We start from the raw sequence: 24605 nt of genomic DNA, 5'->3' as shown, positions 1-24605 counted from the left end.
ACTAGCTTTTGTGTTCAATTTTCTTTTACATACTTTAGAAAGATGTGTATGTGCTCAATAAGCATGTGATACTAATAAAACAGTGTCTTTGGCAGTTTTCTTGATAGATTAAGAATTTATACTGAAGGTTTCTGAAAAATTTTAAAAAGAAATGGGGTTGAACTGGCAGCAGCAGAAGTGCTTACTAGCAAGTCAGCATGACTGACAGTAGAGGGGTATGATTAAAGAGGGGAGATGCCATATTTATTTAAGTAAAAGCCTTCTTTCTTAAAGTCAAACAGATTTTTTTTTTTCTGAATAATATCCCCTTCTGGCAGACTTCAACATGACTAAATTTCTATCAGTTGGATGAACAGTTATGACAAAATTGGCTCAGACAGTAAAGAGTCTGCTTGCAATTCAGGAGACCTGGGTTCGATCCCTAGGCCAGGAAGATCCCCTGGAAAAAGGAATGACTACCCATTCCAGTATTCTTACCCCTCTGTCCATGGGATTCCTCAGGCAAGAATACTGGACTTGGTTGCCATGCCCTCCTCCAGGGGATCTTCCCAACACAGGAATTGAACCCATGTCTTTTATGTCTCCCGCACTGGCAGACAGGTTCTTTACTACTAGCACCACCTGGGACACCCCAGTAGGATATGATTTTTCATTAAAAACATGTGAAACTTGCTTTGAAGGTGGTTTGACTAGACAGAAAACAGAGGTTATGGGTTGACATGGGGTCAATGTGGGAACAGGAGAAAGGAGCATTGTTAGTGATTGGATGAGACATTCATTTTATCAAGGTTGATTTGACAATTTGTTTTAGTAAGTGTTGAAGTGGGCTATAGAAATAATTCCTTAACAATCACTGAGTGTTCACTGTGTATAGAGGTTCTGTATTCATCAAACAACCTTCCCATAATTTAGTTTTCCAAGTGGAAAGAAAAGACACTAATTGGACAATAAATACAATTATTCATCCATATGGCAACTCTCTTTCTAAATCAGCATAAAAAACCTTTGTTGTAAAAATACAGTTCATGTGAAGTTTGGAAATCATAAGGCCTCTGTTTTTCAGTGGCAGATCAACTCTTTGTGAGTAAAGCATGAGAGTTCAATGTGAGGACGCATTAATGTTGGAACCAGTATTGGTCAAAATCAAGGAGTGTTATTCTTTGGCACATTTTGATATATTCTTCAGAATACCTAAATCTCGAAGCCATTAAAGATGTTTTCATCAATAAAAAATAAATACAAGAATATTCTGAATCCTTGGACAATGATTTTATAATTCAGCATGACATGGAGTTTTCAGTGTTTCAGCTAGCTTTCATGCTTACATTTAAGATACTGACAAATTATATCGTGGAGATAGAATTTATCTTTTCAGGTATTGGTAAGCATGTCTAGATGGCCTTGAGTAGGTATATGCTAATGACAGAACAACTATTATCTTGTGTTCCTTTGTTGTGCTCATTTTAATTTCTTACAGTTATGAAAAACTCTGGCAGTATGATTTGCAAACAAAAGATATTTTTATGGAATAAGGCTTTATGTTCCAATTTAATAAACTAAGAATTTGATTTAACATCTCAAAAATAACATGCTACTTTAGAATGTTGTAAGAGTTTCATGGAAATGGGCTAATAATAAGTAGAGATAGATTAAATAAATAAGTGATATTTGCAATAAATGGAAATCATGATACCTGTTAGCAATTCAAACAAGCTCCAACAGAAAAACGCTGGGATTAATTGAATTATTAAAACCTGTGCTTATAGTAGCCAGCACCTGAATACAAGTGGATGTATTATAGAAATTTGCCTCTATGGACACCTGCTTGTCAATAGTTCATCAATGGAAATTGCTGAAGTATGCAGCAAATAATTTTTCCTTCAGTTGTTGTTTTCCCATTGTTTTCCAGATTTAAATTCTGGGATACTCTATCAAATGGCTTACACATCAAAATAATGGATTAGTGGCTTGAAAAAGTTCAGTTTTATGTTAAAAAGGAAACATAATAACAATGAAGGCTAAAATAATACTCTATTGTGCCAAAAAAATTTAAATATTTTTAATACTATTAAAACTAAGATGATTTGGTACATATCTACAATGGAATATTACTCAGCCATAAAAAGAACAAAATATTGTCATTTGCAGAAACATGGATGTACTTAGAGAATACTGAAAGTATTAGTCACTCAGTCATGTCTGACCCTTTGCGACTCTATGGACTATGTAGCCGGCCAGGCTCCTCTGTCCATGGGATTCTCCAGGCAAGAATACTGGAGTGGGCAGCCATTCCCCAATAGTTTAAAGGGGAATAGTCATTCCCCCAAACTTAAGAAGATAAGAGCCGACTTTAAAAAAAAAAAATTAAAATTACACATAAAAGAAAGGAGATGGGGAGGAAATAAAATATATTATTTGTGTTTATCTCTAGGTAGCAAAGGGCTTCCCAGGTGGTTCAATGGGTAAAGAATCTGCCTGCAATGCAGGAGACGTGGGTTCAGTCCCTGGGTGGGGAAGATCCCCTGCAGAGGGGCATGGCAACCCACTCCAGTATTCTTGCCTAGAGAATTCCATGGACAGAGGAGCCTGGTGGGCTACAGTCCATATGGTTGCAAAGAATCAGACATGACTGAAGAAATTGAGCATGGACTAGGTAGTAAAAAGAATCATAACTGATTTAAAATTTCCACTATTTCCCAAATTCTTTACAATAGCCTCTATAATTTTTAATCAGAAAAAACAGTACAAGCATGTTATCCATAATATGTATGACTAGAGCATATAAACATAACATTTAAAATATTGATTTGCATGGAAATTTTGATTTTCCCTAGGACTGGATCAGAAAGAGGTAAAATTCTTTCCTTACCTCCCCAGAACTACTCTAGGTATATAAGGACTAGTTTAGTTAATCTCTGAGCTATGAGTTTCTCCAGACATGCATCCAGAACAGACATCTCCTGGGTTATTCCTGAAGAAGTCCATAAACTCTGAGAGGCCGTGAGGCATAAGTCTGGACACTGAGCACACCTACTCAGACTCAGGTTCAGTGTTTTATTAAATGGTCTTCCTCTCCCTTCTGACATTTGTTCTCGTAGCCCACTGCTCTTCAAAGAAGCCTTACTTGTCTTGCACCATGCCTAGTATAAAACCACATGAGGGAGAAAGGTCATATGCTTTATACAGCCGAAGCTCAATAATATTTGAAGGGTGGATGAACAAATAGTATTTGACAATAATGATATTAAGTGTGTTTAAATAACTGCCACGGTAAGAGTTCATGTAAGGTAAATGTTTACTCTGAAGAGGCAGTGAGAAGAGTAAAATGCCTGTGGGTGTGGATTTGCTTCACTATTCATTCTGTTCTTTTACATGCATAAGGGTTACTTCAGCCTATTATTTCGTAAGAATGCCAGTCAATCAATTATACAACTACAGTAGAAGCTACATTGAAATTTGTGTTCATGAGCCCTTTGTTGATTTGAACTTTCAGGATAAAGTTGGACAGCTACAAGTTGCCTCTTGCAGTCCATGACAATCAAATAAGCAAAATTTCTTGAGTGCTCTTCCTTGCTTGGCTATTCTCCAAGCAGGCCCTCATTGAACTTTTTCAGATATAGAATGGAGAAGCTTGCTTAATCTTAAACCTTCTGCTTCCAGTTTTCTACCCAATGCATTGTACCATTTATATTTCCAAAATCACCTCTGCAAGTAAGCCATCTTCTTATGAAGTCCACACCTTCCCCACACCATACCCACTATAGCAGACCTCCTGAATAATGGAGCCCTGCTTCTCAGTAGGGGGGCTACATTTCACACACGATTTCTGCATAGGCTGAATGTGTTCCCCTAAAATCCATATGTTGAAACCTGACCCCCAAAGTGATGGTATAAGGAGGTGGGACCTGTAAAAGGTGATGAGGGTAGAGCCTCATGAATGGAATCAGCGCCCTTATAAAGGAGCTCCCTCACCCCTTCCTTCTGCCACGTGAGGACACCACATGAAGATGGCCAACTGTGAACCAGGAAGTAGGTTCTCACCAGAAATCAACTCTGCTAACAACTGGGTCTCGGACTTCCCAACCTCCAGAACTTATGAGTGTGTTTGTTGTTTATAAGTCATCCCATCTTCAGTATTCTGTTACAGCATCCTGAACGGACTAAGGCAGCTCTCTTCCTAGGCTTGGGCCAACATCACAAAACTCTACAACTGAACCAGGCTTCTAAAGAACAGGATGGGTTCGAAAAGACAATGCCCTTGGTCTTCTCAGTACAGCATACTTCTTATCATTATCCCCACAGAGCCCAGAGCTATTGTACTTAGCAGCAGAATGTAAGGCACGAGGGGAAATACTTGATTTAAAAACTCCAAAAACAGGGACTTCTCTGGTGGACCAGTGAGTGGTTAAGAAATCTCCAGCCAATGCAGGGGACCTGGGTTCGATCCCTGCTCTGGGAAGATCCCACAAGCCGTGAAGCAACTAAGTCTGTGAGCCACAATTACTGAACTGAGCTCTAAATAAAGCTTGTGCTCTGCAACAAGAAAAACCACCACAGCAAGAAGCCCCCACACCACAACTGGAGAAAGCCCATGGCACAAGGAAGACTCAGTGCAGCCAAAAAAACAAACAAACCCTAAAACAGTAGGGTATAAAGTCAAAACATCCTGCTTTTTCAGGCAAGAAGTAGGCAGACATTCTCTTCTGTTTCAGGCTCTGATTATAAAGATAATTGAGGCAGAATGCACTCTCTAAGTAATCAGAAGATTTACATGTGTCAGATCACAAGAACCAGTGTCAAAAACAAAAACAAAAAGTTGTTTACTTCATTGCATTTTTACTCCAAGAATACTATTTTAGGGTCATTTTCCTAAAGTAAAAACTTGATTTCTCGTAAAATGGAAAACCAACTCCCACTTCTAAAAACTCAGTGCTATAGAACAACATTAAAAATAGGCTAGGATGATTTTCAATTCTGTATTTAATCACCAGAGTCATACCCAGGTCATGCTCTGAATCACTTTTAGGCTTAATGAGACCCATTCAATAACACAGGCACACGACAAGCAGCAAATCTCTCAGTTCTGTAGGTTCTCTTTCAAATGCTGCCCTTTAGGCATTCAGGGAAATAAAGGATAAACAAACTGAATTCAGGTTCCATAATATAATACAGCCTATATTCCTCAGTGTCATGAAGATGTTTCTTTGGAAGAAAAATGGCTAGAAATACTAAGAAGGAAAAATAAACTAGTCATTCTGCTCACTCTTCGTGAACAGCCGAGATGGAGTCATGCGGAACAAATGTCACTGGTGCTGGGAAGTCTTTATTGCTCAGTGGTCTTCCTGGTGGGTTGCAGGAGACTTACCACGTGCAGCTACTGGGACAGCTGCCTGGGCTCCGTTCCAGGGATCAGGCTGCTCTCCAGTTAAGTATATACCCAACTAAGGACAGACTAACCTGGCAGGATGGAAGGCTGACTAAAACTGAATGAAATAAATACTGAAGATTTAAGGACAGGAATGTAAGAGATATCCCAAGGTATAAAAGACTGAAAGATTTTAGATTCTTCATGCTCAACAACAAAGATCACTGTGATGACATGAAAAAGTCAGATATATTGTAAACTTGTATTCAGTCTGGATAACAAAAGCACATTCAAGCACTCAACTTTCCACTAAACAACTTATGTAACTTGGTCAAAGAGATCACTTGGGGCTAAACTTACACAGAAAACCTCCCCAAAGAAAGCCGTTGAATAAGACTTGAAGTATGAATTAATGAAGGATTAGGCTTTTAAAAAAATAATAAAACACAATATAATGTAATCAAAACTAGGTCAGTGGAAATTTAAATTCTAATTCCAAAATGGATGGCCCTGGAGCCACCTGGTTACTCTGAACCTTGTTTCTTCCTAGAAAATTATTTTGCTGGACAAAATTATCTTCCAGATTCCTTCATGCTTTAAATTTCTATTAAAAAAAAAAAAACCTAACTTGATGTATTTCTAACAGTTGCTTTATTCAGAGTGGGTCCTCGATAGATATGTGGTACACGGAACTGAGGTCATTAACTCTGGTGTATTAAGATACCCTCTGGAGTCAAACAGGCTCGAGGCAGGAATCTTGGCTGTGCCTCCTATAAGCTGGGTGACTTAGGGAAAGCCTCTCTAGGCTCCAATCTCCTTAAGGGAGAACAGAAATCCTACCCTAGTGTCTAGAAATTCCAGGTATTTAACCAATGATAATTCCTTTCTCTGAAGGTCTTCCCTTTCCTTTTTAACCGGTTTATCATTCAGAGTCAAGTCAAGCTTACGAGCAAAGATGAGCTTTCTCCCACACTGGATCCCACTTCCATAATTGGCGTGTATTAGTCAGCTTCATGTATTTACCATATTTGACTTCCCATGTTTATGTGTGCTGTGTTGTGCTCAGTTGTGTCTGACTTTTTGTGCAACCCTATGGACTGTACGCCCCCAGGCTCTTCTGTCCATGGGATTCTCCAGGCAAGAATGCTGGATCTCCCGCACCCAGGTATGGAACCCACATCTCCTGCATTTCCTGTATTGTAGATGGAGTCTTTACCCACCCCCTTTAAAAAAAATACAATAAAAATGAGTCCTTTCATCTAAATATTTATCAAAAGCTGCCTTTGCTCAAAGAGATTCCAGTTTGCAGACTTCTGTACAAAAACAGCTTGTATGCACTGTCTACTGTGCCAAGCAATTCATATAGACAGCTTTTAAAAATAATATTTTATATTAGTCTTATAATATTTTATATTATTTTATACAAATATTTTGTTTATTTGGCTGCTCCCGGTCTTAGTTGTGGCATGTGGGGACCTCATTCCCTGACCAGGGGTCAAAATTGGGCCCTCTGCACTGGGAATCTTAGCCACTCAACCACTACAGAAGCTCCTCTGTTTTTTCTTTTTGTTTTTTTGGCTGTACTGGGTCTTCATTGCTGTGTGTGGGCTTCTCCATTGCGGTGAACAGCGGCTACTCCTTAGTTGTGCTGCACGGACTTTCCATTGGCGCTTCTCTTGTTGCGGAGCACAGGCTCTAGGCTCATGGGGTCACTAGTTGTGGCTCATGGGCTTAGCTGCTCTGCGGCATGTGGGATTCTTCCTGGACCAGGGATCAAACCCATGTCCCCTGCACTGGCAGGAGAATTCCTAATCTCTGGACCAACAGGGAAGTCACCATCCACTTGTTTTTATTTCAGTTTGTGATCTTGCTCTTTTATTCTGAAGTGTTTTATATTTGCTGTGAATACATTTGCTAATGTTATTTAATGGCTTAGATTAATCCAAGCCCACCAGGCTCTTCGGTCCATGGAATTCTCCAGGCCAGAATACTGGGGTCGGTTGCCATGCCCTCCTCCAGAGGATCTTCCCAATCCAGGGATCAAACCCAGGTCTCCCGCATTGTAGGCGAATTCTTTATTGTCTGAACCACCAGGGAAGCCCAGATTAATCCAGAGAACCAAAACATTATATAAATATATTTCTAAACCATTTGCATGCTTTTTTTGAGCAGAGGTATTTATTTATCTGTATTTTAAATATATGTGGTATGAAGAAATTAAAGGAAGAAATGGAAGGGGTAGTTAAAGAACCTGATAAAAATAATCAAATTTCAGAAAGGAGAGTAATGCAAACATTATTCTGTCTGGTGATGATATATGCAATTGGTAGACTGACCTTTTAAAGCCTCAAAGCAAATCACCAGTGAGGGCCTTCTACTATCGCAGAGAAATTTAAAAACTTGCCTAAGGGCACAAAAAACGGCAAAGCCAATGTTTTTAACACAGACTGTCTTATGTCAAAGCTCTGTTTATAATCACTAAACCCTCCCGCTTTACTTTACAAACCTAACTTGAATACAGAATGGGATGTTAGTTTATAGAACATCTGAAAATTATAATAGACCTAAAAAAATGCCAAAACTCTCTAGTTAGTTACAGACATGTGAGAAACAACTCTTCATCAACTCCCCTTAGGGCCTCAGCCACTGCCTCCACTGTAAGATTTCCAAGCCTTCCTGACACTTAACTGGGCAAGATCAAGTCAAGAACCAAGATGTAATTCTCACTAGGCCATCAGGCCAGCGAGCAATGACCAAATTTATAGTTAATAAAACCAGTTAATTGCACAGCATGAAGCACCCTCTCTCTATGCAAAAATTACATGGTTAGGAATTTTGAGCAACTCTCACAATCTGATTAGTTAAGTGCTTTATAATATTACTCTACAGTGCAACAGAGTTTGATTATTTATATCCCATAAGAGAAATGTTTGCTACATTTATTATGGAAATCTGCAAAATCATTTAGAAGAATTCAGGCAAATTTAATTTTTTTTTTTTTCAGGCAAATTTAATTTTTAAATAGTCTGAAAAGTCCTTTCACATCTTATAGACTCCAATTAGACAGCATCTTGAATACCTGGATTCTTCCATTTAATGATTTCACTATTTCTGGGTTCTGTCAGCATACTCAAACAATAACTAATGACAAAGGCACATATGTGATATCTGCCAGACTACAGAGTGACAAAAAAGTGCCAAACTTCAACAAGTATATGGTAAAAAATAACCTCGAATCATAGACTCTTAAGATGATTTCTCCCCTAAAGATTTAAAGAAGAGATAGCCTCCATTTAAGTAAACTCTCCCATATTAATAACCATCACCACCACCACCACCACAATCTTTCTTTTCACTAACCTTCATGCTGAAATCTAAGTCCTTCTTTGTGTTCAGCAGAGATAGTAAGTAAAAGATAACATCTGAAGGCTAATTTTCATATTACACTACATTATAGGTTTTTCTAAGCCTAGACTCCGGCAGTTGGTGATGGACAGAGAGGCCTGGCATGCTGCAGTTCATGGGGTCACAAAGAGTCAGACATGACTGAGCAACTGAACTGAACTGAACTGAAGCCTAAAGCTGGATGAATCACAAGCTGGAATCAAGACTGCCAGGAGAAATATCAACAGCCTCAGACATGCAGATGATACCATTCTAATAGCAAAAAGTGAAGAACTAAAGAGCCTCTTGATGGTGAAAAAAGAAAATGAAAAGGCTGGCTTAAAATGCAACATTCAGAAAACGAAGATCATGGCATCTGGTCTCATCACTTCATTGTAAACAGAAGGGGGAAAAGTGGAAGAAGTGACAGATTTTATTTTTCTTGGGCTCCAAAATCACCACAGATGGGACTGTGGCCATGAAACTAAAATACCCTTGATCCTTGGAAGGAAAGCAATGACAAACTAGACAGCATATTAAAAAGCAGAGACATCACTTTGCCAACAAGGGTCCCTATAGTCAAAGCTATGGTTTTGCCAGTAGTCATGTACAGATGCAAGTGTTGGACCATCAAAAAGGCTGAGTGCGGAAGAATTGATGCCTTTGAACTGTGTTGGTGGAGAAGACTCTGGACAGCTGGACAGTTCCTTGGACAGCAAGGAGATCAAACCAGTCAATCCTAAAGGAAATCAATCCTGAATATTCATTCTAAGGACTCATGCTGAAGCTGAAGCTCCAATACTGTGGCCCTGATGCAAAGAGCTGACTCACTGGAAAAGACCCTGATGCTGGGGAAAAATTGAAGGCAAAGGCAGAAGAGGGTGGCAGAGCATGAGATGGTTAGATAGCATCACCAACTCAATGGACATGAATTAGAAAAAACTCTGGGAGATAGTGGAGGACAGAGGAGACTGGCATGCTGCAGTCCATGGGGTTGCAAAGAGTTGGATATGACTTAGCAACTAAACAAGTCTAAAAATTCTGCTGCTGCTGCTAAGTCACTTCAGTCATGTCCGACTCTGTGCAACCCCATAGACGTCAGCCCACCAGCCTCCCCTGTTCCTGGGATTCTTCAGGCAAGAACACTGGAGTGGGTTGCCATTTCCTTCGCCATTTTCACTAAAACTCTAATTCTTACCAATTTTCTTGACATGTCTTATTTTTCAATTTTTAGGGGTTATTTTACCTAAATTTATGCAAAAGTATCAATCATTCTAAAAATATATTCAAGTAACTGGTAGAGCCACCTGACTGAATGTATTCACTTTTCAGCCCAATATTGGGGTATGGTGTAAACTTGGTTACTATGGCTCTCCTCAAGACCATCTTTATATTCCTCTGATCCAAAAGAAAATTTTTTATGTTTTTAGGTTCAATCATATAAAGTTATAATTTAAGTATAATCATCTTCAGTTCAGTTAAGTCACTCAGTTGTGTCTGACTCTTTGCGACCCCATGGACTGCAGCACTCCAGGCTTCCTTGTCTATCTCCAACTCCCAGAGCTTGCTCAAATTCATGTCAATCAGGTCGGTGATGCCATCCAACCATCTCATCCTCTGTTGTCCCCTTCTCCCACCTTCAATCTTTCCCAGCATCAGGGTCTTTTCTAATGAGTCAGCCCTTAGCATCAGGTGGCCAAAGTATTAAAGCTTCAGCATCAGCATCAGTCCTTCCAATGGATATTCAGGATTGATTTCCTTCAGGATTGACTGACTTGATCTCCTTGCAGTCCAAGAGACTCTCAAGAGTCTTCTCCAACACCACAGTTCAAAAGCATCAATTCTTCAGCACTCAGTTTTCTTTATGGTCCAGCTCTCACATCCATACATGACTACTAGAAAAACCATAGCTTTGACTAGACAGACCTTTGTTGGCAAAGTAACATCTCTGCTTTCTAATATGCTGTCTAGGTTGGTCATAGCTTTCCTTCCAAGGAACAAGCGTCTTTTAATTTCATGGCTGCTGTCACCATCTGCAGTGATTTTGGAGCCCAAGAAAATAAAGTGTCTCACTGTTTCCATTGTTTCCCCATCTATTTGCCATGAAGTGATGGGACCAGATGCCATGACCTTCGTTTTTTGAACGTTGAGTTTTAAGCCAGTTTTTTTCACTGTCCTCTTTCACTTTCATCAGGAGGCTCTTTAGTTCCTCTTTGCTTTCTGCCATAAGGGTGGTGTTATCTCCATATCTGAGGTTACTGATATTTCTCCCGGCAATCTTGATTCCAGCTAGGGCTTCATCCAGCCCAGCATTTTGCATGATGTACTTTGCATATAAGTTAAATAAGCAGGGTGATGATATACAGCCTTGACGTACTCCTTTCCCAATTTGGAACCAGTCTGTTGAAGCCTGGCTTGGAGAATTTTGAGCATTACTTTGCTAGCGTCTGAGATGACTGCAATTGTGCAATAGTTTGAGCACTCTTTGGCATTGCCTTTCTTAGGGATTGGAATGAAAACTGACCTTTTCCAGTCCTGTGGCCACTGCTGAGTTTTCCAAATTTGCTTGCATGTTGAGTGCAGCACTTTCACAGCATCATCTTTGAGGATTTGAAATAGCTCAACTGGGACTCCATCACTTTCACTAGTTTTGTCTGTAGTGATGCTTCCTAAGGCCCAGTTGACTTTACATTCCAGGATGTCTGTCTCTAGGTGAGTAATCACACCATCATGGTTATCTGGGTCATGAAGATCTTTTTTGTATAGTTCTTCTGTGTATTCTTGCCACCTCTTCTTAATTTCTTCTGCTTCTGTTAGGTCCATACCATTTCTGTCGTTTATTGTGCCCATCTTTGCATGAAATGTTCCCTCGGTATCTCTAATTTTCTTGAAGAGATCTCTAGTCTTTCCCATTCTATTGTTTTCCTCTGTTTCTTTGCATTGATCACTGAGGAAGACTTTCTTATCTCTCCTTGCTATTCTTTGGAACTCTGCATTCAGATGGGTATATCTTTCCTTTTCTCCTTTGCCTTTCATGTCTCTTCTTTTCTCAGCTATTTGTAAGGCCTCCTCAGATGACCATTTTGTCTTTTTGCATTTCATTTTCTTGGGGATGATTCTGACTACCACCTCCTGTACAATGTTATGAACCTCCATCCATAGTTCTTCAGGCACTCTATCAGATATAATCCCTTGAATCTATCTGGTCTTAGTAAAAGGAATATTTGTGATTTTCCTGAACTGGTTGGTTTTTAATTCCCATTGCTCAACAACCTCTCATGTTACATTTTTCAAGTTGATTGCTAGAAAGCTTAGCCACAAATTTGTTGCCTATATCTAGAAAGAATAAAGAACCTCATGAGTGTGTTTTTATCATACTATTTTCATTTCTGTCCATTTTGTCTTTTTACCATATTTTCCCTTTGCCCCATTTTCCGATTTTAATTTTTAAATCTCACAATTTGTATTTTTATTAGCTACCTTAAATCATTTTAACAATGAAGCCATACAATAAAATAGTATTTTGTATTGTATCTCAAGTTGGACTCTTCAAGATAAGACTCCAGGGTCCACAGATAGACCCCTGGTGGCCCACCAGAAAACTCAAAGAAACACTGGTCTATTAGAAGGGTTACCTCTTGGTTACTTCTCTGTGCACAAAGATACTCTCTCCTTCACTTTTTCTCCTCCAGCAGTCTTCACTAGCATTCTGCTTTAGCAATTTATGACCATCCCTTAGATCTTTCTATTACCCACCCATCTCAAACTTAGAAGGCCCTTTTTTACCTTAACCTTTTAGCCTATTTCCCTTAAACCTGCTCTTAAGTTGATCTTATTGAGGTCTCTAGTCCCTTAATTCCTTTCAGTTTTCCCTCTCTAATCAACTGGTTCTATGGAAAGAAAGTGAAAGTTGCTCAGTCACGTTCGACTCTTTGTGACCCCATGGACTATACAGTCCGTGGACTTCTCCAGGCCAGAATACTGGAATGGGTGGCCTTTCCCTTCTCCAGGGGCTCTTCCCAACCCAGGGATGGAACCCAGGTCTCCTACATTGTAGGTGGATTCTTTACCAGCTGAGCCACAAGAGAAGCCCCATTGTGGCTTCTTTCTATTGAAAGAAACAGAGATCCAAAATAACAGTAGTTAAACAAGTAGCTCACATTGTCTCAGAACATGAAGGCTGCGGGGAGCCCAGCATGGCAGCTCCACAATGATTGGTCCCGTCTGCCTCACCGTCCTTCACACTAGTTTCCATCCTCAAGGTTACCAGATGGCCACAACACAACGCCTGAGGTTCTAAGCCTTATATTCACACTGGAGGCAGGAGGAAAGAGGAAAGGGTATAAGGGCATTCTCTTAGGTCAGCTTTCTTTAAAGAGCGCTCTCAGCAATCTTATCCAAAGAGTTCTGTTTACATCTCCATTTACTGAACACTAGAAGGCTGTAGCAGTAATTTCGAGTATCTCCGATTTCCTCCCTTCTTCATTCTCTGTTCACTCAACAAATATTTACTGAGTATTTATGTGCCAGGCACTATTTTTTCAGGGCTGAGGATAGTGATGGACAAGATAGCAAAGCCCTTGCCTTCACAGAGCTTACAATTTAGAGAGGAAGACAGACAATGATGATATCAAGTAATAAACAAGATAATCTTTATGAGTTATCTACAATAAACCTTGACTCTACTCATGGCCTTTAGCTACTCTTGCCTTTTTGTCTCAGATCACTATGGATGCTCTACACCCGAGAAACAGGCATAACTGCCCTCAGTATTCCTTCCTTACAGTTCCTGCCTTTCTGTCTCCGAGAAAAAGGTATCCTTCCTTCCCAGATCTCACACAGACGCCCGTGCTCTTTCTTTTTTTTTCCCACCTGTGCTTTTTATATCTCCCCTTTTCACTCAGGACATATAATCCATCAATTATATCCTTTCTGGAACAATCTCTTTCTAGTTCTATCCTCTAGGCCTAAAAAATGCTTGAGTTTCACCTCTCCAAGAAACAAACAACTTTTCTTGACCCTCTTCTCAAACTACTTTTCTAAACATCAAAAAGTCTTGAAATAATACTTTTCACTGAGTTCTGTTTCTTTGCTTTTTATTTATTTCTTAATTCCATTATACTTGGCTGGATTTTTATTCTATTGTTAAAGTTTCCCTAGCTAATTCTGAATTCTGATCTTTTCTATTAAATGCCCTTTATAGGTTCTATTCTGAGTTTTTCAGTTAAATATAACCTCCCCTGAACATTCTGATAAAGTCCCTTAGATCTATACCTGTGCTATTTCCTGGTATGAATGAAATCAAGCAAGAGACACAGGCATCCTAAGTTATATAAAAATAAAATAAACCCCTACTATCAAGGCTCACACAATAGCAGGGGAAAAATAAAAGTGCATAATAACAATATGCAACACAATGATTATAAGAAATAGAAAGTGTTGTGGAGGACCCATATAGAGATTAGGTGAAGCTGGGGGTAATGGAAAGCTTCAATTAGGCAATGGAAAATGAACTAGGCTTTAATTTATAGCTAGAGAAGGCTTGGCATTCCAAGAAAGGGAATAGCAAGAACTTGGGTAGAGACAGCATGGGGCAGCATGTTTGAGAGACAGTAGCACTTCTGTTTGCTTGGAAAGTGCAGTATACATAGGAGAACACAGACAGGTAAAGGAATTACAAGCCTAGCTAAGAAGCAGTGAAGGCAAGATTCAAACCAGGTAGCCTGGTTGTAAAGCCTATGATTTCCACCATGACATAGAACAGCCTCTCTCACAAATGAATGTCAATTTTCAAAATCACATAGATGTACATGTTCTATACATGCACACAGATGTACATGCACACACATTTCTGTATGTTACAAAAGGATAAACAAACTCACCTGTGACTATATATATACATAACAGAGTAAATACTTTTACATATTTATTTGATCTGAGTATAGAAAGAACTCTAGAATCAGAATCAAGAGACCTAATTTAGCCTTGGTTCTGACACTCAAAGGCTATGTGATTCACGGCCTCAGCTCACCTACTGATAAAATCTCAAAATTTGGAGGTAAAAAGGACCAAATGAATGATCTGCTGCTGCTGCTGCTGCTAAGTCACTTAAATCGTGTCCGACTCTGTGCGACCCCATAGACGGCAGCCCACCAGGCTCCCTCATCCCTGGGATTCTCCAGGTAAGAACACTGGAGTGGGTTGCCATTTCCTCCTCCAATGCATGAAAGTGAAAAGTGAAAGTGAAGTTGTTCAGTCGTGTCCAACTCGTAGCGACCCCATGGACTGCAGCCCACCAGGCTCCTCCGTCCATGGGATTTTCCAGGCAAGAGTACTGGAGTGGGGTGCCATTGTCTTCTCCGAAATGAATGATCTAAAGTCCCTTAAATTCTAGCTTCCTGACTTAAACCAGACTAAATTGATACGGGGTGGGCCCCAGGCACAGGTGTGCCTTAGAAGCTTCCCCGGTGAGTCTAATGTGCACTGGCCTCGACAGTGGTTCTGTGGCAGCTAAACTGTGGCCTCATTACTTAGGAGCTGGAAACACTGGGGCTGAATTTCAACTTTATCATGTCTAAACTGTGTGGCCTTGCAAGTCCCTCAATATCACCGAACTTGCTGTCATCTCTAAAATAAGAAAATCAGTATCTATTTAAGCAGCTGTGAGGGCCAAATATACCTGGAAAGTACATGCTGGGCACCTGGTTTACCTCAATAAATCATTCCTAGAGTGAACAAAGAAAAGTTGTTTAGAAGATACACAGAACTGACCACGGACACAGAGAACACCTGCTAGAACTATGAACTTCTGGAAAACAGATCCAAAGATTGACAGCGAGAGCACAGTGAAACTCACAAAGGAGACAAGAGGCCAAAACACAGGTCTGGGCAGAACAGTGACCGAAGACCAGAGAGAGTCTAGTGAATACCGCACTGGGAGACAGTGACGGCATCTGTCATCCTACAAACTCAGGTAACACCACAGCTGCCGGAAGACTCTAAATCCAAAGACCAAAATATACCAAAGATGACCACAAGTTGTTAAGCCTGGTTCTTCTCATCTCTAAACAAATCTTACAGTTCCCTACTCTTTTAAAAATAAAGTGCCAAGCTGAAAGAAAGTGAACATTACTTCTTTTTTCCACACTCAGGGTAAGGAATCCAGCTTAACCATCATCAGCCTCACAATCACCACGTTTGCAGAAAGAATGAGAACTTGGTGGGGCTGTTCTTGTGTTTCTATTTCCTGCCCATGCTCAGATCTCCGGGTCAGGGTCACAGAGGAGCACGCTACACCATTATTCTTTTTCAGAACAGCTGCCTCTGGCCCTGGCTGTCATTCATCGTAATGAGATTTCTGTTGTGTTAGTGTAATCAAATGAGCCCAATGTATGTATGAGACCCTCCATTCAAATATGGAAGGACTACTGGCTCAAAGTCAATCAGAAAAATATCTCTGAGTTATTTTTCCAGGAGTGAACATCCATCACAATGATCCATCATCTGTAAAGTAAGGGTATTACCTCCCAGCACTAAAGACTGTTGGGAGAATAGTGGCATGGAGCCAAATACAGGCATGGGCGGCACCAGAAAGGCAAGGACTAGGGTTTTAGGTTCTGGTTTTCCACTAACTCCCCTATGTGCCACTCAGCAAGTCACTTGGCCTTTCAAACACTAGGAATCTGTGGAATTGGGGATAATAAAAACTTTCAAAATTTTTATTTTGGAATAATTTTTAGATTCAGAGAAAAGCTGTTTAGAGTATTTAGAGTCACAGAAAAAAATAGAGGCCTTGTAGAGCCCTAGTCCAGTTAATATAACATCTTATATTACTGTAGTACATCACTATTAACCAAACTCCAGACTTTGTTTGGATTTCACCTGTTGCTCCGTGAATGTCCTCTTTGTGGTCTAGGACCCTCTCCAGAGGGTTCATATCACATTTAGTTGTTATACCTCCCTAGTCTTCTCTAGTTTCATATCACAGGGTTTTAATACAAGTCAAATAAATGTGAAAACACTTTGTAAAATGAAAAGGAATATTAGAATATGATTTACTATTGTTAGGCATTAATTGAGTCCAGGCATATAAAGCACCAAGAAAACTGGACTTTATTAAGCCCCCAATATAGGTTATTAGCATTATTATTATAAATTTTTATACCCATTTCCTTCTCCAGGGGATCTTCCTGACCCAGGGATAGAATCTGTGTCTCCTGCATTGGCAGGTGGATTCTTTACCACAGAGCCAGCTGGGAAGTAGGAAGAGTACTAGTACTGTTATAAATGCAGAGGGGAAAAAAATCAATCTGTTAAGTCATTCATAAGCTGAGGTTTTTTTATAAAATAAGATTGTAGGGAGGAGAAATTTTTTGCTTTTTTACTTTTTACACAGTATAATGTTTGATTTTTTAAAAATAAACATTTATCACCTTTTTAATATAAAAAGTAAAATATAGAAAATAAATATAACATGGAAATGTCTGGTTTTTAAGTATAGCAGGGTCATAGTGAGCAAGTGGACAAAAGTATAAACATTAAAAAGAGGTATGATACTGAAGTGTATAGAATATAATATCTAGGGCTCTATTTTTCTATTATTAGTATATTATATCCAATTGGGTTCTTCACTTAAGTAAGAACTAGTCACTTTAAAACTAGGATGAGATTCCAAAAATGAAGAAAAAACTTTAAAAAACTGACAGACAACTAAAAAACTACAATAAATGACACTCTATTACTTATAATTACAAGTTAGGGGACAATTAAATGCTTAATAAATGCCATTTGGTAGGAGTTTTCTGATGAGTATAATTTTAATGATGTTTTAAAAAAATCACATTCTTATATAGTGTTACTTTATTCTTTTTATGACTGACCAAAGATGTACTGTTAGCATGTGGTACAGAATCAGAAAAACTCAGAGAAGAACTCTGTGATGGTCACAGTTTTCCAAAGGTGAAGGTTCCAGGAGCATTGAGAATGTTCCGGTGAGTTCTCTAGCAGTGATAATCAGAATTCAAACAGATGCCCAATGCCCATCTGTGGCAGGAATTTTGCAGAGGAGATCCAGGCATCTAGAATATTGTCAATTAAGGTCTTTTCCAAAGCTGAGATTCTATGTCTGGTAAAGAGTACTGGATCCAGAGCCAAAAACCCTAAGATTCAGCTCTGGATTCTAAGGTATAATTTTGGGAATCATACTGAACCTGTTTCATCACTTTGTATACGGAATGACATAATCAACAGTGCTGCATAAATGGTGAAAGCGCTGTCTGAATAATATTATTTATAATCATTTGAGGATAATGCAAGGGATCTAAGATAAAACCTTAACAGAAGTTATTTAAGCCAGCCATGAAGCTGACTTCTGAATGGTAAGGATTACAGAACCCGTTTTCCAGAGAGGCTGCAGAATTTTACATAACATATACAATTCTCAGTCTCCGGGATGGCATAGATACAGTCTTGATCATGAACAAGAAGTTGAATTGTGATTAATGTGGTACTATTTCTTAGTTGATAGAAATACTATGAAGAAGAAAACCAAAATGACCTTTTACCACTAATGTTAAAGTGTTATCACATGCCTATCATTTAAGCATGTTTAACCTCCTCTTTTGTAACAAGCATAGGGTAGGCAATTTAACGTCATTCAAAAAGAATAACAGAAGCAGTAGGAACTTGACGGTGTGCTCCTGACAAGAGCTCCAAACTGGCAAACCAAAGGCCTGGACCCTGCAACTGAATTTACTGCTACCCAATGTAACAGTTCTGAACTTCAAATTACTGATTTTTAAAATGGGGGTTTAGGATTGTTGGACTGAAATAGCTATTAAACTTTCAGTTTGAGTATTATAGTAGATTTCTCAGATAACAGACCTTTTCACAATTATGTGCAAACCTACCTATTAAGCAAAATACCTCCCACAGTATCAATCCTTCATCACCTTTCAAATCTCCTTTCTCTTATTATATTGATGAGACTATGTACAAAATAGCCAAATCTTTATCCACCCATAATTAGGAGTTCACAACACACCACAGTTCATAGTCATGCACACTTCTGGATTTTAAATATTCTAAGATGACAAATCCTTATCAACCTATGTATCTTTTCAAATAAGCTATTTCTCTGAAATAAATGAGGACTGTTAAAGTACAAAGAAACTGCTATGTAATTGTTTAAATAGATTTTTATAGGTTGGTTCGTTGAAGAGCACTCTTATTTTCTTTTACTTAAATCTCACTGCCCAAGAGCCAACAGTCCTAGTGTTAGGATATTTTATGTGGATTACAATTTAGTCAGTACTTTAAAATAAAATTTCCTGCTGTTTCTGTTCCTGGATTCCCATTTCGTTCTTCGGACCCACAAATTTTCAACAGAATATAAGATACAATAGTAAAATACTTATTCATTGGAAGAAAGAAAAGAAAGGCAAAAGGAAACACACATATGCCTTTTTTTATTGTTACTTAAACTTACTAGACAATTTCCCTTATATATAAAATTACTTCTCCAGGGGGAAAAAAAAATCTTCTGAAGTTGATATTTTAATTAAGATGGATGCTTCTGTCTTCTGGTGGCTTCAAACTGATACCCACCTTCTCAAACAAGAGAACTCAGGATATCTGTAATTCTCTTCTCTACACACCTGCACCATCCTACATGCCTTGATAACAAAGTGACTGGCAAAATACAAAAGATTTAATACCACCATAATTGCTATTATTCTTCAGGCCAAGTGTTTTGGCAGATTCCTAGTCTAGATTCTGAGAGTACATGGGGGAAATCTGCATGTAAATTTTATGGTAAATGATTATATTTAAAATATTAAAATCTACTGAAGAGCTTAATAAAATCTAACACTTGAACACAACCCAGCGACCAACCCAGGAAATCATGTTTTCCCATGCAAAGTTCACAAACATAGCTATGGATCCATTTCAGGTTGAGAGAGAAAATGGGAAGACGAATCTTCTGAATATTTTCATAGCTACTGCTCCTGAAGAGTGGTGCTCCTTGCAAGAAAAGGATAGAACAAAGATCTTAATGTTGCAGGTCTGAGAGACAGCTACATGAAAACCAGGTATAGTGGTCCCAACCCGAGCAGCTGGCGAACTGCAGGATGGATGTGGGCACTCTTCTGCCTAATAAAATCTGAATCAAACACTTTGCATCTCATTCTCCATGTGAGCTTTTTATGCAAACTTCTAAAGTGCAAGGAATCCTGGGGTGGAAGAGCTATTCTGAGAGATTTCACATAGTTCATGTAATTAGGGAAACCACTTCCTTTGATTGTAAGTGTTCAAAACAGCTGAATTTCTCCTATCAAAGGCACTCTGTGATTTGGGTCACCTCTTTTACTTTCTCTTTCATGTGTCTCAGGATGAGAGGTGAAGCTGGAGAGCACATTATTTAGCGGAAAAAAAGATCGTGCTTTTTGTTTTAGGGATTGAACTTACACTATTCAAAAGACTGTCATTTAGACTCTCCCTTTCTTCCTCACCCTCTGTCTCTTTCCTTCTCTAGCCAGGCTCTTCCGTAGCTACAGAGAACACAAGAAAAATGTCAGTGTAGGGCTGGCGGGAAACTGTCATATTATATGTGAAAGGATTCTAATGCTCATGTTTGGCTTTAAAAGATAATTAGAAAGAACTGCAATCTGCAGGCTCTTGATCTTCATATTATGAATTTTTGTTGTTATAACAGTTGAGAGAGGAAGAGGATGCAGAAAAGGAGTCTCTTACCGCCTCCCAAAAAAGCACAAGCCACCAGCAGCAAAGAGTGTAAAAGAAACTATCAATCTGTTCTTTCCATATATTCCTGCAGTATCCTTTTCCACTAAAAGTAGAACACAAGCTTTTCAACAAGGTAGTTTATACTGCTTTTGCTATAGCTAACCTTAGCGCTGGATGCTCTCGAGGTTTTCACTTATTCTAAAATACCTCCGTCACTTTAATGCACAGTTAGGTTTGCCAGTGAATATACAAACTAAAAGAGGTAAAAAATAATTCGCCATTCACTAACTACTTTAATGTCCATATTTCTACTGAAGGTAAAGCAAAATGAACAATAATGTCTATGCCACAATCTCTAAGATTTCAGTTAAATTTCAGCTAATTAAAATTCCAGATGTTTAATAAAACTACTAATATTATCAGTCATATCAAGGAAAAGGGGTTTTGAATCATATGAATAGAATGTGACAAAATTCTCTATAGTGACAACAATCTCACTTATATTCATTATAATTGATCTTTATAATTCAAAGTAAATATGACTAAGCAGGAATTATCCCTATTTTATAGGTGAAAAAACTTTGTTTCAGTGATGTTAGCTGACTTGCCTGACCTCCCAATCAGTAAGAAAAAGGTAAGAACAGATCTAGGACTTTAAAGAGAGCAGGGCACAATCTTTAATCATTCAGGATCCTAAATTTTTCTTATCATGGCTTGAAAAAAATCACATTAACTTTTCTGGCAGATATGTCACATATTAACTCATAATAAACCAAATCTAAAACATCCTTCCCTTAAGCTGTATCTTCCCCATCTTCTACCGACACTTAGCTTTCCAGGGGGGTCAAGGTATAAAATGTTTCATTTCCATCTACTGGCTCAATTTGCTCATTGATTGAAATCTTTTCAGGTTCTTATTCTTACCAAGTCTTTTAACACATCAACTACTTTTCCTATTACTATATTAACTGAATTAGATGCCACCTAAATTATTAAAGTAAGTGCTAAGAAGGACATGAGTAAATATATTTAATTTAATTTCACAAGGATTAAGTGGGTTTTATGTACTTGGGAAAGCATGTACAAATTCACCTAACTTGTACATGGAAACTTTATTTCAATATTTTTATTTCAGGGACTTCCTTGGTAGCCCAGAGGCTAAGATTCCATGCTCCCAATGTTGGGTTCGATCCCTGGTCAGGGAACTAGATCCCACACACTGAAACTAAGCCTGGCACAGCCATGTAAATACCTAAATAAATAAAATATTTATAAATATATATTTCAGTACCATATAAACTTTGCCTTCCAATTCATAATACATCTTCTTTGCTCTTAGCTTATATTTTTAGCCAAAATGTAGTGAACACTTACTGTATGCCAAGCATTGTACTGAAAACCTCTAATTCCCTCAAAAGTACTCTGCAGTAGGTCATATTAGTATTCTCATCCCATTAATAGAAATGAGGAATCAGGGTACAAAGAGCTTGCAGAAAGAGGAAGCTAGTCAAGTGGCTGAGCTAGGGATCCCACACAGATCTGACTACAGAGCCCACACTTTACACTACTGCCTCTGTACTGAAGGCATTTATTTACAAGTTCATCTCCTTCCAGTTCACCTGTAAGATCCCCATGGGTTCTTCAACTTGCAACACAGTTCTGGCATCTACTAAGACCTTTATATATAGTGACATGGCTTCTGAATTAAGTTGCAACACTAAGGATAGACAGGGTTCTACATCCTAAATAAAAGAAGGTTTTAAAAGGCATCATATGTATGACAAAACCCACTGCAATGTTGCGAGGTAATTAGCCTCCAACTAATAAAAATAATTGAAAAAAATAAATAAATAAAATAAAAGGCATCATAACTGTCTCCAAATATCTGAAGGCTGCAGTGGAGGCAATGCTAAACAATTTATATGGCTCCAGCAGACAGTACTAGAACCAATGGGCAGAGTTAAAAGGTAGCAAATTCTAACTAAAACCAATGAAGGCCTATAAAAGAGAGCAATGCAAAAGAAGAAAGGGTGTCTTTTATAAATTCCAATCACCATAGGTATTCAAAGTGTCCAGATAACCAGAGGATGAAGAAAATCATCTTGTAATGAGAATCTCTGATTAGGGGAGATGAAGGCTCCCTAAATGCCAGTGTCAGTCTACTGATATGCTACATCAGGGGATAAATATTTGAATACACACACACACACACCTAGATTCTAATCTGGAACTACTAAATCAGAATCCTTGGAAGTAGGGTCAAGCTATATGGATTCTGATTTAGTAGTTCCAGATTAGAATCTAGGTGTGTGTGTGTGTGTATTCAAATATTTATATATATATATAAATATTAACTAGAGATGTATTACTACATCTTCTGTTACCTGAAAAGTTATTGACTGCAAATGTTTTAGTATTCACTTACATAACAAATCGCTGGCCACAGGCATTAGTTTTTGCAAAAATCCCCCAGTCAGTAATGCCCACCAGGTCATTCTGATATGCAGCCAAAATTAGGAAAATTGGGCTTGTGAGATCTTTGTCAACTTTTAAATTTCTGTAACTTTACGAAGGTATGCTCTCAACTGTCTCTTAATTTTATCACACGACTAAGCACAGCACAGCACAAGGGCTCCATAGAGGTGTAAACAGTCTTCTAGGAAAACAGAGGGACATTTTAACTCCCCTGGGAGGAGTGGAGGCAGGGAAGAAGAGCGTTTATGGTGGGGTATTTTAAGGACAAGAGGCTTCTGATAGCCTGGGAGCAGGTAGAGATGCATTTCAGCTGGAGGCAGGAAAGCACATTGCCCATTTGGAGAACATCCTGTCCTCTTATGAAGCTGATATACAGTTTGCGTGAATGGAAAGCAGAAGAGGTTAAAGAGCTTTATTGAGGGTGAACTTTCTTAGAGGGGGCTATTGTATTTTTTTTTTTTAATGTGCACTAAAAAAAACCCCTTATTTCTTGTATTCTTTACTTTTTGTAAATTTACTTATTTATGTAGACCGAGGGGCTTGTGAGGGCTTAGTTTCCCACCAGGGATGGAACCTGGGCCCCCTGCAGTGGAAGTGCAGAGTTCTTATCTCTAGACCACCCATCAGGGAATTCTCTGATGTCATATCAAGGAGTTAGAATTTACTCTGTAAGTAAGAGGAACCATCAAAAGTGTCTGGAGCAGAAAGGACATCATCTGATCTGGTGGGGTTTTTGTTTGTTTGCTTTGGTATCCACGTGGCCAGTGTATCAGAAAGGGAAAACAAATACTGGAAGGTGAGAGAAGAATGACTTGTATTAAGGGAAGCAGAGATGGAATAAGGAAACATCAATTCCAAAAAAATCTTCCTGTTTTCAACAAAATGTACACGGTTGAGAACACATCTAGATGAACACCGGAGCCCTGTCTTTCCATTCCAGGGAACTTGTTTGGGAATCTGCTTGATTAGAGATGAGAATTCCTCTGGGTAATGTTGGGACAAGTCATGGATACCTCCAGGAAATCCAAGAACTGGAATCAGTCCTGCTTGCAAACTGCTCTTAGATACGGGGAGGACATGAAATCATATCACACTAGTTAGCTGCCTTCCTTACTACCTCTTCTGTTGTATCTTATTAATTCTTAAAACTTGTTCCTTTTCCAAATCTTTGCTTTGTAATCAATCCAAAGGTTACCTGAGGGTTCACAGTACTGAGTGCATCTGAGCAAACCCTTGGAGAACTTACTTCCTACTAGCCTCCTGCCATTTCTGTAATGCTACTCTTGATTTTTTTTGTTTGTTTTATTCATCTTTGATTAAAATATGTTCTCTTATCTATATGCCACATAGTTTCCTCGCTGAAATGAAGAATTCTGCCCAGCCTTTTGGCTTACAAAACAACAGACAATAAAAATTAAGTCATTAATTGATACTCATTTTGAAAGACTGATGATTTTGAAAAGAGCTATTTGTATATAACAACTACTTTAATGGTTCCTATCTCTAAACAGTTTATTTTTTCACTTCACCTCAAAATGAAATCACTGAATTCCTAAGCAACTCTTTCCCCACCTCCATCACACTGGGTATCCATGGCAACACGTCCGGAAGAACTGGTACACTGTGACATTTCATTGTT

General features: G+C 38.7%; 1 protein-coding gene across 3 annotated transcripts in view; it reads right to left on the bottom strand.

Annotated features, from left to right (window-relative positions):
• The window catches only part of MAP3K20 (mitogen-activated protein kinase kinase kinase 20), a 163073-nt gene that overhangs the window by 89419 nt on the left and 49049 nt on the right, over positions 1 to 24605 (bottom strand). The gene's annotated exons all lie outside the window — the stretch shown is intronic.

This window comes from Cervus canadensis, chromosome 15, assembly GCF_019320065.1.
Source record: "Cervus canadensis isolate Bull #8, Minnesota chromosome 15, ASM1932006v1, whole genome shotgun sequence".
Lineage (NCBI taxonomy): Eukaryota > Metazoa > Chordata > Mammalia > Artiodactyla > Cervidae > Cervus > Cervus canadensis.
Note: the sequence above shows the minus strand (reverse complement) of the source record. Positions and strands in the feature narration are given on the sequence as shown.